Here is a 13527-nt window from a genome sequence, read left to right as displayed (position 1 = left end):
TTGAAGTTTATTTCTTAATAGTTCTTTGAAAAATTGCATTTGCAGGTGCAAGAACAAAAGAACTACCTATATAAGTATGAAGTTTAGATGCTTCAAGAAGTTGGGACTTGACTTTGATATACTTATTGAAGGATGGGACACAAGCTAGTAAAAATATAGTGTCAAGTTAGAACTTATGAGAATGTAAATTGTTGTGTGTATTATCTTCATGTATGTAACATACACTTGAGTAACCTTGTTTAATTATCATGTTTCATATGATTGTTAGTTTAAAAATGAATATTATTATATATATTATATGTTGTTTTAAACGTTTAAAGTAGGTAGTTATAGTAAAATAGAATTGTAAGCGTTTAAATATATATATATATATATATATATATATATATATATATATATATATATATATATATATATATATATATATATATATATATTATTTTCGGTATGGTTTTAAGCGTTAATTTCTAACGAAATAGGTTTATAATATTTGAAGTTAAACTAAGTTTAGAATCATTTGGAATGTATTAGAGGTGATAGGGAAGTCTTATGTGATTCCGATCAAAAAGTCAACTATCGGAATTAACGAAAGTATAACGTCTAAGTTGAAAATAATTAAATCTGATTTTATTGGAAGATCTTTTCTGGGATATTTTTATTGGAAGTTGTAAATTATCTCGTTAGAAACGTTCAGGCGAAAACCTCATCGAAAACGGAGTTTCGAGCGAAAAGTTATGCAATTTTTAGTGTTTAGGGGTAAAACGGGTACCCAAACCGGGTCAAACCCGACCCAACTCGGGTTTTTACCCATTGAAACACGATTTTGAGTCATTTTCCTGCCATTTTCAGTTCTTCACCATCCCTATGGGAGATTTTCACATACATGATCAATCTTGATCAAGTTTTGAAGATTAAATCAAGATTTTGAGTGTTCTTGAAGTATCAAGTCTAGTAATCAAGGTATGAACTCTTAATTTTTGGATTAACCCTTGTAATTAGTGAGTTATTAAGAGATTAGGGTTTGATCAAAGTGGGTTTACCACTGATTTAATGAAATTAGGCATGAGTTTATGTTATTAACCTAGAATCTTAAATGGAAATCAAGTAACTACATGTAAACTTGAGAATTAATCATATGGTTTAAGAGTAATTAGTGAAAATTAATAATGAAACCCATGGTTTATACTTGAATTAGAATGGATTACTAAAATATTCAGTGTTATCATTGTAAAAGAAGAACTTGATGATATTGATCATGAGGTTTGATCATGTAAAGGGTAAAATGAAATTATAAAGGGTATAATTGTCCTGTTTTTTGTAAAAATCACCAAAAATTATAGAAAAATCGTATGGAGATGTGCTATATATCCCTGGAAAGCTGAGAATGTCTACTTTTAGTTTTGTTTTAAAACCAAAATCTAATTCCGGACTTAAAATGGGTGAAAACAGCTATATGTTCAGTGCAGTAAGGCTGAATTTTGACAGCTTTGGAACATTTTGACAGCTTTAGGATGCTGTTTTGTAAAATTCATAGTAAATTATAGAAAAATCATAAAAATGTGAGGTCAGTAGCATTAGAAAGATATAAGAGTCTATTTTGTTAATATGTATAATTTATTAGTTATTTTGACATTTAATAAGGGTAAACAGATCTGCAAGTGACAGCTATACAAAGAACAAAAACTAAAATTTCTAAATTGAAAACAACATAACTTGAGAGTAGTTGAGTAATTGCTTATGAAATTTGAAATATGAACTCCAGGGGTATAATTGAAGGTTTTAGAGGCCTGAGGATGGTGTAGTTTCATCAGAAAAAGAGGAATTTTATCGCAACATTCGGTTACAGCACAGTGAGTTCAATATAGGGACAATTGTATGTTATGTGTTATATGTGCAATGTGCTTTCTTGTGTTATTGATCTAAGTGGTTATTACTTGATATTGATTTTTATGCCTTTGGCCATGTAGAGCATGACTCGTATCACTTTGGTATTGGCTTTGTGCCTTTGACCATGTAGAGCATGACCCGTATCACTTTGGTATTGGCTTCGGGCTAGGTAGGGCTGAAAGCCTGTATATTCTAGCAACATGATTAAAAGGGATTGTGTTTTATGTGCCTCTTGGGCTGGAATTTATGATGCTTATGATCCTAAATTATTGTGTCTTAATTATTGTAATCCCTTGAATCTAACCGTTTATTGATTTGGAAAGCCCTTCATTTGATACACATATAAGCCTTTGTTGTCCTTTGTTTCTTTTTGTTCCTGTCATATTGTTATGTATATGGCATAGCGTTATATTGTATCTATTTTTGAACTCACTAAGTGACGCCCACTTATCCCTTTTAGTGTTTAGCTATTTCAGGTGATAAGCATCCAGAGTAAACAGGCTTTGTTGGAGGACTTAGAGTAGTTGACACTACTACGTTTTTACTTGGTATACATATATGTATATGGATTATAAATTCCTGGGTAGTTATGTATTTATACAACTAGTTATGAAACTTTGTAAAAACCCTTTTAGTTGGTTTGTATCCATGCTTTTGTATTTAGACCACTAGTGTGAATTATAATTATGAATATGCATGTAGCATGTTTGGCTTTATGGTAATTTTAGTGAATAGGGTCTTACAATTATGGTATCAGAGCACTGGTTTAAGCGAACTAAATACCACGAATTGGTATTTAGACTTAAACTGTTGGAAGTTCAATATATGAACAAATTTATTGTCCGTATATGGATACAAACCATAGGAAAGACTTAAGTGGGGTGTTGGGTAATGATAAATCCTTATATTCTTACGTGTTATGTTACTCCAAATTTTTCAGAGCAATGGTTGAGCAGGAGGGTAGTCATACACAAGATGTGGGTGGAGATCTTCATCTTAATGGGGGAGATACTCCAATATCCCCTCGTGAGGAGCGACTTTTGGATAAACTTACTGGTGTTATTCGACAAACTCTCGAACAACACAAAAGGGATAGTGATAAGGGTAAAGAGAAAGCCACCGGAGAGTCTTCAAGAGAGAAAGCGAAACGTCCCTCATTCAAAACTTTCAAGAGTAGTGGTGCTACAGAGTTTTCAGGTGTCCTTGATCCCATTGTTGTTCTTACCTGGATCCAGAACACAGAAAAATTATTTTGTATCTCCCATGTGGTTAATGAAGACAAGGTTAACTATGCTTCTGCAATGCTCATTGGAGAAGCCTTAGTCTGGTGGGAAGCGACATTTGAAGCTCTTAACGAGTATGACCAGGAGAATTTATCTTGGGAGATGTTTAAAATCCGCTTTCTAGGAAAATATTGTCCTCTAGATATGAGGAGAAGACTGGAGAAGGAGTTCCTCGAACTTAAGCAAGGAGGAATGACTGTGACTGAATATGAAACTCAATTCAATCAAAAGGCACGGTTTGCTGCGAAGTATATCCCGACTGAAGACGATAAAAGTCAGTTATTCATGGAAGGGTTACGGTATGAAATCCGTGATTTCGTGATCAATCGGGATATTCTATCATTCGATAAAGCTGTTGAGTATGCCCGAAAGCGCGAGCATGACTTAGAGATACGTGGTGCCACTCTTTCTGTCCCGAAGCATCCACGTGTTGATCGAACTGTTTCTGTTTCAACTAATCCATCGGGTCGATCTGCTCGATCTGATCTTAGCACAAAAGTACAATCTCAGAGCGCCTTTCGTGGTCGCAGTCGGCCACAATCTTTTTCTCTTCAGTCGAGAGCTCCACCACCATGCCAGAAATGTGGAAAGAGCCACCAGGGTCAATGCAGGGTAGGAAAAGGACCGGTGATTTGCTATGGATGCGGAGAAACAGGTCATATGAAGCCCGTTTGCCCGATGAGGAATGTTACATGTTATGCTTGCGGTGTTACTGGCCACAGAAAGCGTTTCTGCCCAACTCTTACCAGCCAAATGGTGAGAAGTCAAGCTTCCGTTCAACAACCAGTGGGTACTTCAACCCAAAAGGAGGATGTGCCAAAGGCTAAAGGCCGTGCATTCCAGATTACCCCAGAGGAGGCACGCGAGGACTCGAATGTTGTGACTGGTACATTTCTCGTCAATTCTAGACCTGCTCACATCTTATTTGATTCTGGTGCCTCAGATTCTTTTGTGTCTCGTGAATTTGCGCGTTCTTTTCAAATTGCTTGTTATGCACTCGCCCAACCATTTCATGTAGATACCGCGGGAAGTGTATCATTACTTGTTGATAAAGTCTATAGAGATTGTGTCATAGAAATTGAAGGTTATAATTTTCTTGCCAATTTGATTCCTATCTCCCTACCCAACTTTGATATCATTCTCGGCATGGACTGGTTGTCAAAGAACCGTGCAGAACTCTTGTGCTATGAAAAGATAGTACGCATTCCTATTGAAGGGGAGAATCCTATTTATGTCTATGGTGAACAAAGAATCTTCAAAATAATCTCTTTCCTTAAAGCTCGTAAATTCATATCGAAGGGGTGTTCTATCTATCTGGCCTACTTAGTTGATGTCTCAAAAGAGGAGAAGAAAACAGTAAATGATGTTCATGTTGTTAACGAATATCCTGATGTTTTCCCCGATGACTTGCCTGGCCTTCCTCCGGATAGGCAAGTAGAATTCCGAATTGACCTTGTGCCTGGTGCTGCTCCGATTGCAAAGACTCCTTATCGTCTCGCGCCAACAGAGATGAAAGAAATGATGATCCAACTGCAGGAATTACTTGACAAAGGCTTTATCCGACCGAGTACTTCTCCCTGGGGTGCTCCTATATTGTTTGTCAAGAAGAAGGACGGATCGATGCGGATGTGCATTGATTATCATGAGCTGAATAAGGTGACTATCAAAAACAAGTACCCACTACCTCGCATTGATGATTTATTTGATCAACTTCAGGGTGTTAGCTATTTCTCGAAGATTGATTTGAGATCTGGATATCATCAGTTGAAAGTTCACGAGCAGGATGTACCGAAGACTGCTTTTCGTACTCGATATGGGCATTATGAATTCCTTGTTATGCCGTTTGGTTTAACAAATGCTCCTGCTGTATTCATGGATATGATGAATCGGGTATGTTGCCCAATGCTCGATAAATCAGTCATCGTATTCATTGACGATATTCTAATCTATTCCAAGTCTGAAGCTGATCATGCCATTCATATTCGTGCGGTGTTAGAACTTCTTCGAAAGGAGAAACTATATGCTAAATTCTCGAAATGTGAATTCTGGCTTCGCCAAGTTCAATTTCTTGGCCATGTTATTTCTAGTGATGGTGTATCTGTAGATCCTATCAAAATCGAAGCCATTCAAAATTGGGAAGTGCCCCGTAATGCTTCCGAAATTCGTAGTTTCTTGGGTCTCGCGGGATATTACCGGAGATTCATTAAAGACTTTTCTCGTATAGCCGTACCGCTCACGAGTCTTACAAGGAAGGAAGTACAGTTTGAATGGGGTGAAGCCCAAGAAAAAGCTTTCTCAACTCTAAAAGATCTTTTGACTCATGCTCCAATCTTATCACTCCCAGAAGGTGATGATGATTTCTCCGTATATAGCGATGCTTCAAGATTGGGACTCGGTTGTGTGTTGATGCAACATGGCAAAGTGATAGCCTATGCCTCAAGACAACTGAAAGATTATGAAAAGAATTATCCCACTCATGATCTCGAACTCGCTGCAGTGGTATTTGCCCTAAAACTTCGGAGGCATTATCTTTTTGGTACAAAATGCCAATTATTTACTGACCACAAAAGTCTCAAGTACATATTCAGTCAGCAAACTTTGAATATGAGACAACAACGAGCCATGGAGCTGATCAAAGATTATGACTGTGAAATCCTATATCATCCTGGAAAAGCCAATGTAGTTGCCGATGCACTTAGCAGAAAAATTTATCGTAATAGTATGTGTTATGCTATTACTCATACCACAGTAAAATTCACTATTCTAGATGAACTAGAGAAATGGCGAGAAGAGGCCCTAAAGCCAGAAAATGTGAAGAAAGAAGGGATGATACATTATAATAATGCTTTACTTGATGATCCGCGAGGATTAAAAGTATTCAAGAATCGGCTATGGATTCCAAAGATTGGTGGATTAAGACAGAAGATTTTAGATGAAGCCCATAAATCTAAACTTTCAATACATCCTGGTACAAGTAAAATGTACTATGATGTAAGAGCTGATTATTGGTGGCCTGGATTAAAGAGAGACATTGGAAGATATGTACAGGAATGCTTAGTATGCTTACAAGTCAAAGCAGAGCACCAAAAGCCTTATGGAACCCCAGAAAGTCTTAGTGTTCCTGTATGGAAATGGGAAGAACTGTCCATGGGTTTTATTACCAAATTGCCAAAGACTGCTAGACAACATGATAGCATTTGGGTAATTGTCGACCGCCTGACTAAAAGCGCTCATTTTCTTGCCATGCGTGAAACGGCTCCAATGGAGAAATACGCACAAGTATACTTGGATGCAATTGTTGCAAGACACGGTGTGCCATTAAAGATCATTTCCGATCGTGATACTCGCTTCACTTCTCACTTTTGGGCAAGTATGCAACGTGAAATGGGATCTCGAGTTGCTCTCAGCACAGCTTATCATCCCCAGACAGATGGTCAGACAGAGAGAACAATCCAAACCGTAGAAGATATGCTTCGTGCATGTGTCTTGGAGTTCGGTGGTAACTGGGATAAATACTTACCTCTTGTTGAATTTTCGTATAATAACAGTTACCACGCTTCAATCAAAATGCCACCATATGAAGCATTATATGGTCGCAAATGTCGTACACCATTGTGTTGGCGAGACATAGGACAAAAGATCCTTGGAGGCCCTGAAATGATTCAAGACACCACCGACAAGATTCAAATTGTACGAGAAAGAATGAAAGCGGCCCAGGATCGATAGAAGTCCTATACAGAAAAGAGGAGACGACCCATAGAATTCCAGGTGGGTGATTTCGTAATGCTAGAAGTATCCCCGTGGAAAGGCATTATGCGATTTGGGAAGAAAGGAAAACTAAGTCCTAGATTTGTTGGTCCTTTCAAAATCATCCAGAGAGTTGGTAAACAAGCATACCGCTTGGAATTGTCGGAAGATTTGGCAGGTATTCATGATGTGTTTCATGTGAGCTATCTACGCAAATGCTTGAGCATCTATGATGAGACAGTTCCATTATCCGAGGTGAAATTGGATAATAAGTTAAGATATGTAGAATAACCTGAAGAGATTATAAATGAGAGAACGGTTGATGTGCGTAATAAAGAAGTGGAGTTAGTGCTTGTCAAGTGGAAACATCATCGAGGCCCAAATTATACTTGGGAAAATAAGAATGACATAAGAGAAAAATACCCCCGCTTGTTTAAATCGTCGTGATTTCGGGGACGAAATCCTCAAAAGGAGGAGGTATTTGTAACATACACTTCAGTAACCTTGTTTAATTATCATGTTTCATATGATTGTTAGTTTAAAAATGAATATTATTATATATATTATATGTTGTTTTAAACGTTTAAAGTAGGTAGTTATAGTAAAATAGAATTGTAAGCGTTTAAATATATATATATATATATATATATATATATATATATATATATATATATATATATATATATATATATATTATTTTCGGTATGGTTTTAAGCGTTGATTTCTAACGAAATAGGTTTATAATATTTGAAGTTAAACTAAGTTTAGAATCATTTGGAATGTATTAGAGGTGATAGGGAAGTCTTATGTGATTCCGATCAAAAAGTCAACTATCGGAATTAACGAAAGTATAACGTCTAAGTTGAAAATAATTAAATCTGATTTTATTGGAAGATCTTTTCTGGGATATTTTTATTGGAAGTTGTAAATTATCTCGTTAGAAACGTTCAGGCGAAAACCTCATCGAAAACGGAGTTTCGAGCGAAAAGTTATGCAATTTTTAGTGTTTAGGGGTAAAACGGGTACCCAAACCGGGTCAAACCCGACCCAACTCGGGTTTTTACCCATTGAAACACGATTTTGAGTCATTTTCCTGCCATTTTCAGTTCATCACCATCCCTATGGGAGATTTTCACATACATGATCAATCTTGATCAAGTTTTGAAGATTAAATCAAGATTTTGAGTGTTCTTGAAGTATCAAGTCTAGTAATCAAGGTATGAACTCTTAATTTTTGGATTAACCCTTGTAATTAGTGAGTTATTAAGAGATTAGGGTTTGATCAAAGTGGGTTTACCACTGATTTAATGAAATTAGGCATGAGTTTATGTTATTAACCTAGAATCTTAAATGGAAATCAAGTAACTACATGTAAACTTGAGAATTAATCATATGGTTTAAGAGTAATTAGTGAAAATTAATAATGAAACCCATGGTTTATACTTGAATTAGAATGGATTACTAAAATATTCAGTGTTATCATTGTAAAAGAAGAACTTGATGATATTGATCATGTAAAGGGTAAAATGAAATTATAAAGGGTATAATTGTCCTGTTTTTGTAAAAATCACCAAAAATTATAGAAAAATCGTATGGAGATGTGCTATATATCCCTTGAAAGCTGAGAATGTCTAATTTTATTTTTGTTTTAAAACCAAAATCTAATTCCGGACTTAAAATGGGTGAAAACAGCTATATGTTCAGTGCAGTAAGGCTGAATTTTGACAGCTTTGGAACATTTTGACAGCTTTAGGATGCTATTTTGTAAAATTCATAGTAAATTATAGAAAAATCATAAAAATGTGAGGTCAGTGGCATTAGAAAGATATAAGAGTCTATTTTGTTAATATGTATAATTTATTAGTTATTTTGACATTTAATAAGGGTAAACAGATCTGCAAGTGACAGCTATACAAAGAACAAAAACTAAAATTTCTAAATTGAAAACAACATAACTTGAGAGTAGTTGAGTAATTGCTTATGAAATTTGAAATATGAACTCCAGGGGTATAATTGAAGGTTTTAGAGGCCTGAGGATGGTGTAATTTCATCAGAAAAAGAGGAATTTTATCGCAACATTCGGTTACAGCACAGTGAGTTCAATATAGGGACAATTGTATGTTATGTGTTATATGTGCAATGTGCTTTCTTGTGTTATTGATCTAAGTGGTTATTACTTGATATTGATTTTTATGCCTTTGGCCATGTAGAGCATGACTCGTATCACTTTGGTATTGGCTTTGTGCCTTTGACCATGTAGAGCATGACCCGTATCACTTTGGTATTGGCTTCGGGCTAGGTAGGGCTGAAAGCCTGTATATTCTAGCAACATGATTAAAAGGGATTGTGTTTTATGTGCCTCTTGGGCTGGAATTTATGATGCTTATGATCCTAAATTATTGTGTCTTAATTATTGTAATCCCTTGAATCTAACCGTTTATTGATTTGGAAAGCCCTTCATTTGATACACATATAAGCCTTTGTTGTCCTTTGTTTCTTTTTGTTCCTGTCATATTGTTATGTATATGGCATAACGTTATATTGTATCTATTTTTGAACTCACTAAGTGACGCCCACTTATCCCTTTTAGTGTTTAACTATTTCAGGTGATAAGCATCCAGAGTAAACAGGCTTTGTTGGAGGACTTAGAGTAGTTGACACTACTACGTTTTTACTTGGTATACATATATGTATATGGATTATAAATTCCTGGGTAGTTATGTATTTATACAACTAGTTATGAAACTTTGTAAAAACCCTTTTAGTTGGTTTGTATCCATGCTTTTGTATTTAGACCACTAGTGTGAATTATAATTATGAATATGCATGTAGCATGTTTGGCTTTATTGTAATTTTAGTGAATGGGGTCTTACAATGTATTCACTATGAATAGAAAGGGTTCAATCCGTAGTGACACCCTAATATTCGGATATTTGGAATGAATAATATACTAATGTGAAATTCAATCGTCACGACATTTCATTTATGCATCAATTTGTTGTTGTTATGTTTCATTTTAAGTTAATCAAGAATACACTTAAATGGGGGAGGTTTGTTGGTGATTTTGATCATCAATGTTATTTAAGTGTAATGAGATTACTTTGTGTTGACCAAAAATGATCTTGATAAATATTAAACAAGTAAGGAAGGTGTGGAGTACACACTTGTTTAAGTTTGATCAAGTTTCAAAGTACACTGTCATTTAGGGGCGAAGCCCCTGAACGAACGGGGGTCCGGGGGCAGCGCCCTTGGGAGCGGGGTACAAGGGGCAGCAGCCCCTGGTGGGGTCCAAGGGGCAGAGCCCCTGGCTGGGATCGAGCTGTTTTATGACAGTTTTTATGGTTTTATGACAGTTTAAAAAAATACATTAGAAAATTGATTTTCCAAATAATTGACCATTGGTTTGACCCTTATCCATATATCCGTTTTATGACAGTTTTTATGGTTTTATGACAGTTTAAAACTGTCATATGACAGTTTTCAGACAAAGTTGTTAAAAGTTGGTTTTGGTCTCATTTTCTGGTACATACGAAAATATCATCAAATATTCTTTGTTCTTGTCTCTCCGAGTCTTATCCAATTGAAGATTTGGGAGTACCACCAAATACTTCGATTTGAAAGTGATAATCACAATTCTCAGAATTTCCAAACCTTTCTAAACCCAAATTTCTAACAGTTTATAACTTTAATTTTAATATTGTACTACTTTAGTTCCACTAAGCTAATAGATTACTCAAATACACTACATTCACATAACCTTCAAATGTTTTTAAGTTTTTAATTATCAAATAAACTTAAATCGCAATGCTTTTGTATCTCCACTTTTGGCATATTGAGTTGACAACTTATGTTAAAACTTTCCCAACGACATGGCATTACCAAATTTACAAAATAAAGTTAACCAAATGTAATTATTTGAATATCATAAGACTTAAGGCATAAACAATACTTTTGAAAATACGATTATTATTATTATTATTATTATTATTATTATTATTATTATTATTATTATTATTATTAAAAAACAAATTGTTATCTTGTATTATTTTTTCCTTCTAAAATAAACGTAAGTACATAATCAACCGAACAAAGTTATGTTTAATTGGATTTTGGTTATTCGATTCGACTATGTTTACACTCAAATTAACAACTTTTCGGATTTGGATAGAGTTGTCATTGTACAATGCATGGTAACAAAGTTGAATATAAGAAATAACAATGCGTTTTTAAATTTATTTTTATTATAACATTGTATTTTTGTTTTTTCTTCTAATGACTTTTGTACTTTAAAATTATTTTTTATTAGAGCATTATAGTTTGAAAGATGCTACATATTGTAACACCCATAAAAATCTGGCCAAATTTAAACTTTTTAAAACATTTAAAAGCCATTAGTTATTGCTAATTTGTTTTCAAAATAATTCTATATCAGAATATACTAGAAACATTGTCATAAAAGGCGAGGAGTTGTACGATCACGCCTTTGCCTTCCTGCGATCATCTGATGTACCTGAAATAATAAACTAAAATTGTAAGTCTGATGCTTAGTGAGTTCCCCCAAAATACCGATACACATACAATCCACATAACCATGTCACCAATACCATAACATAACGTCTAAACAACATGCAATGGGTCCACATCTTTACAGACTGGATTACCCCTAGGCCCATAGTGTGAGTCTGGATTGCCTATCAGGCCCACATCTCACTTTTGGATTGCCATCAAGCCCACAGTGCGAGTCTCCCTTAGCCTGTAACTAGAATGCTCCCGATTTTTTTGGCTACCACACAGAGCAGCATTACGTCAACCCATCCCACATAACATATCAACATATAACATAACTACTGAGCATGCAGATAACCATATAACAACACAGGTAGTCCTACAGATCTACCTAACTGGCATAACCACTAGCAAGCAACACCAACTTCATACTCAACATACTAACACTACTAGGATAACATATCTAATGGGCCGACCTTGGTGCCTTAGACCCCTTAGTATAGTGAGGTAACTCACCTGGCACTGCTGAAGTCCTGCGGAAGAAACTGCAGTTGCTGGTTGATAGATTCTCGAACTGCCAACATCAAACAATACCTAATTAATAACTGGGTTCCAAGTCTAAGGTCCAACTCACAGTCTAAAGGCACAATAGTCACGTAATGGACCAAAGCCCAACATATGGCCTAATTTCCAAATTAGGCCCATACCTCTACATGGTATTTCCTTAAGGCTCGTTCAATTATTCTAGGACAAACTATTGGTATTCCCATGGCCCAATATCACATAATCATAAAGGCCCAGTTATGGCCCATCTATGGCCCAAATTTCTAAATTGGGCCCAAGTCCTTCACATAGGCCTTATCCTAAGGCCCATATAATTATTTTAGTCCACTTATTTATTTTTGGAAAGCCCATTAATAGTCCAATCACCAAAGCCCAATAGAAAGGCCCAACTCAATGCCCAAGTGAAATTAGGGTTTTCACATGAAATGACAATTAGGGTTAAGTGTTCCTATTTAACCCATTAAGGACTTAATCCATTAAATCCATTATTGCCTTAGGTGAATTTGCCAATGATTATAATTTAATGTTATGAGTCAAATAATTAATTCAAGTGCGGGTCCTGATAATTTCCCCAAAATTAGGGTTTCAAGCCATTAAGGTTTTCTAACCCAAATAATATCCCATTAATCAAATGGTTGGGCTATTATGTCCATTAGGGCTTCATTGGGCTCATTAAAGTCTCATTGGGCCCACGAGGGTTTCTTTGGGCCCATTAGGGTTTGGTAGTCTCTTTGTCCAAACATCCAAACGAGTCACAAACCAAACAAGGCACATCGCCTCCCGACAGAGCGGCTAATGGCGGCAGCCACCACCTCACGTTGGTGGTGACAAATTTTATTTTCATTATTCCATTTTTGTTATAATTTACAATGCAATCTCAAAAACAAACATACTAAGCTACACATATAACAATAATATTACACACACACCCAGCCACCCTTGTGGTGGCCGATGCTGATGGTGGCATCTTCACATTTATGGCCAACAGTAACGAGCCTAAATACAATTATCAACGGTAGCACTTAACAAAACACACGCAACGAACGTAGCCACCCACCTGGTGGCATGAAATGGTCGGTGGTCAATCAGACATGGCAAGGTAGTCGCATGGCGGCGGCATTGGCAACAGTCGACGGGTCCCAATAGTAGCGATGAAGACAATGAACGGAGAAGTGACAGTGGTATAGTCTTCGGAGCCACAGTAGCGGTGAAACGCCAGAACAGAAATGGAGAAGGAGAAGAAGAACACGGTTGGGAGGTGGCGGCGGGTATTAGCAGCCAGTGACGGCAGAACTCCCCCACGTCAAAGCCTACTTTAAACAATAGGAACAACAGCTGAGAAGCGGACCTGCTAGTGATCCTCATCTTCTTCAGCAGCTCCCACGGTGGCAATAACAGGTGGTTTACGAACTCTACATCGGGAGTGGTGGCTTCGGTAAGCTGGTAGGACGGACGTCACGTCGGAATTGAATGGGGATAGGTGGCAGTCGCTGTGACAACCCGATATTTCAAGACAATGTAATGTAACACCAGTCAAATT

General features: G+C 36.3%; 1 long non-coding RNA gene across 1 annotated transcript; it reads left to right on the top strand.

Annotated features, from left to right (window-relative positions):
- Window positions 1–8021: 8021 nt before the first annotated feature.
- On the top strand, window positions 8022–9707 carry LOC145014294 (uncharacterized). The gene is made up of 3 exons (XR_013665481.1): window positions 8022–8134; window positions 8923–9010; window positions 9524–9707. It is a non-coding gene; the product is annotated as an uncharacterized LOC145014294 (long non-coding RNA).
- The last annotated feature ends 3820 nt before the right edge of the window (window positions 9708–13527 follow it).

This window comes from Lactuca saligna, chromosome 9 (assembly GCF_052625555.1).
Source record: "Lactuca saligna cultivar CGN05327 chromosome 9, ASM5262555v1, whole genome shotgun sequence".
Classification (NCBI taxonomy): domain Eukaryota; kingdom Viridiplantae; phylum Streptophyta; class Magnoliopsida; order Asterales; family Asteraceae; genus Lactuca; species Lactuca saligna.
The sequence above is the reverse complement of the archived record's forward strand: the minus strand, read 5'-3'. Positions and strand labels throughout refer to the sequence as shown.